This window comes from Nicotiana attenuata, unplaced genomic scaffold (assembly GCF_001879085.1).
Source record: "Nicotiana attenuata strain UT unplaced genomic scaffold, NIATTr2, whole genome shotgun sequence".
Lineage (NCBI taxonomy): Eukaryota > Viridiplantae > Streptophyta > Magnoliopsida > Solanales > Solanaceae > Nicotiana > Nicotiana attenuata.
The window spans coordinates 76,391-79,737 of NW_017674916.1; positions in this window are offsets into that span (position 1 = coordinate 76,391).

The following is a 3,347-nucleotide window of genomic DNA, read 5'->3' on the forward strand; positions in this document are numbered from 1 at the left end:
GTTCACGTGCTGCAATGTTTTAATTACTCTATATTTGTAGTTGATTTGTAATTAGTGTTAGAAATGATCTTTGTACTAGTTCCATTTCATCCCCTCCCTGATTCCTTCAAGTGTTAAGTGTTCAAGTCCATTGAAGAGTTGTAAAATATTTAAATGCTGGTAGTATAAACTGATCTGCAGTCCATAGTAGTTAAAGGTAGTATGCGATTCGAGATTCATCTGGTTCTATCACTGATTCAGTGTGTGTGAACTGGATATTTCTCTAATATTTTGGCCAAGTAGTATAATTGAACTTATATTGTTCCTATAACTTAAGCTGTAGTGGTAATGACTCATTTCAAGTGCGTTTTTTCATAGTTTTTCCACCATGCTTTAAGGGCTAGTTTAGATTTCAGATTTGGAATATTGCATAATCCAGAAATGCTTGTAGGATTGTTCATGCTAGTTTTAATTTTGAGAACACCTGACTAGAATTTATGTATCTTCGAATAGCTTCCAGCACGCCTGGGTTTCCTTCATGTTCATATGGTCATGTGTAACGTGTCTTTATGTTGTTAAAAGATGTTGCCAGTTTCGTTCCTGAATTCGAGAACAAGAGCTAATTGAAAGTTGCTATGAATTTGATTACGTCAACTTAAATTGCTCCATTTGCTAGTAGGCTGTTGATGAGTATTTAGGTTGGCTGGGCTTGTTATAGTTTTAGGAAACTGTTAGTTTCAGCCCATTTAACAAGTAAACTGTTGAGACAAAAATGTTATGTGACAGGTCCATTTCGCGATAATATGCTGTTGGCCCATCCCTTCTTTAATGACAAAGCTGATTACTTCCTTACTTCCACAACTAAATCCCCTAAAGCTCTCATGTCTTGCAATAATCTTAGAGTAGTGTAAGAAAAATACCTTATAAACATCCGTAGTTTGTCTTAGTTGAGTAACGCCCTTTAGGATAGTTCGAGGTGCACCGCGCCAAATAAAAATGACAATTGCGGGGCCCTCAATAAATGCTATAAAATACTTAGACTTCGGGATGAGCCGTTTTAGCGAATTTCACGGCTTTCCCCAAAGATAATAACACGTTAGCCTCTTTAAGCGCGTCTTTTAATAACATTACCTTCCTAAAAGTGGGTGCACATTTATGTGACCCAAATCCAAATCTCAACGAAGTCGAAATGTGTTAACAATCACGGGTGCACTGGTGCGACGTGGTTCGAGATGCATTTTCACGACGTTGCAATTCTATTAAAAATAAAAAATAATGACAACGGTTTACTAATAAAAGCATAGGTTAGAATATGTTTTAAGATCAGATAAAAGCAAATACAACAGTTGAGCGACCGTGCTAGAACCACGGAATCCGGGAGTGCCTAATACCTTCTCCCGGGTTAACAGAATTCCTTACTCGGAGTTCTGGTTCGCGGACCGTTAATAGAGTCATAATTTCCTCGGATCGGGATTCAACCGGTGACTTAGGACACCATTAATCTCCTAAGTGGCGACTCTGAATATTAATAATAAATCCCGTTCCGACTGTCCTTTAATTGGAAAAACTCCTTTACACCCTCATAGGTGTATCAAAAAAGGAGGTGTGACAGCTCTGGTGACTCTGCTGGGGAAAAGAATCCAGAACTTTGGTTCAGGGTTCAAAATTCGAGCTTAGATATATTGTTATTTGGCTTTATCTGATTTTCCTACATGTTTCATGCTAAATGTGCAAGATGTTGCTTTTTACCGCTTTGATATTATCTGGAATTGCATATAAACTGTGCCGAAACCCTTCTCTTCTCACCTCCGGGGATGTGCTTACTGGTTGAGACTCCCTATTCTGTTAGTGTCAATACCCTGAAATAAGAAAGAGGTCGGACAAGTTACTAAGCCGGATGGCCTTTTGGTTCCCGGTACGTAGCCCCCTCCTCGACTCGAGTTGTCCGCTCGGGTACACAGTCTAGAACATATACCCAGGTTTTGAACATAAAATAACTTGACCCCATGCCGGATCCCTAGTAGGAACGCTTATCTGCATCACGTGCATTTTGACTTAGGGGACTCAACACAGGGGTTGGGTTCGTCTAGGACAGGTGTACCCGGAATAATGGACCATCCTGCTGCATCCTACTTGTGCATTTATCTGTTTGGGACCCGCATGCTGACCGGCTTTGAGTATTTGGGAAAAAATTGGAAAAACCAAAAGAGAAAATAGCAGTGTAGAGAGTTAATTTCCTATATTAAAAAACCAATGTCCAAGTAGTGGCGAAACTCTGCCAGATTTTTGAGAAAATAAGAGAAGTGTTTTTTTTAATTTTAAATAATTTGTTTATGTGCTATTGAAATGCAAAACAAATAGTTTTTATTTTTAGCAATAGTTCGCGAAAGGAAAAACAAAAGGTTCTTATTTTTCAAGATGTTGAAAAGAAAATACAAAAGAGTTTTGTTTTTGAAAATAGCTAGTTTGTTTGCCCGAACTACGCTGGTTTGATTCTCACCGGATGTGAGATACGTAGGCAACCCTCATCGGGTCCAACCTCCCCTTTTCAATAATAGCCAAAAATGCCAAATTTTTTAATTTCGTCATGAATAAGTCGGGTGCCGCCATTCTTGTTTAAACTAAGCCGAATGTCCCCAAAAGGGCGCCGGAAAGCTATTTTTGCAAGAACAGCCACCCTGAGTCATCTTCTAAACGGTTAGCAGGCACAGCCTTAAAATCTTCCTTATGAAGTGTTGAAAGGCCGTATCCGCAATACCGGCTGTTTGTTTAAATTGGAAATTTGAACAGGGATTGTGCCATTTTCCTCTTTTAGGTCAAAATAAGTGATTAAAATCACCTTAATAAATGTGCAGGATGAGCACGACTCAAAATGAATTATGTTCAATCGTGCATAAAATCCCTTTGGAGTTACGTCTGTGGTGGAACGATTTAGGCAGAGAAGGGCAAGATGCAGTCAAGAAACATTTGAAAGGGCTTACCGGTTTGCTCGATATTGAGCCTCGGGGAGATGTTATTAGAGCACTGGTTACATGTTGGGACCCAGCACATAATGTGTTCCATTTCCCGGACTTTGAGCTTACCCCGACATTAGAGGAAATAGCTGGCTACATTGGAAAGGATGAGGTTCCGTTGAGGCACAAATACTTGATTGCCCCCAGAGTGGTAGCCGTGCACAGATTTCTAGATTCTTTGAAGATAGTCAGAGCCGTCCATAACACAGATTTGGCAAATGGCTTTTGTACTCTAAGTTTCATATATCAGCGATACGGCCATATTGGGGGGTTCAACAACCCAGAAAGTAAGATATGTAGCAAAGGAAACCGCCAAAAGTGGGAAGAGCATCGGCGTTTCGCCTTTATGGTAGC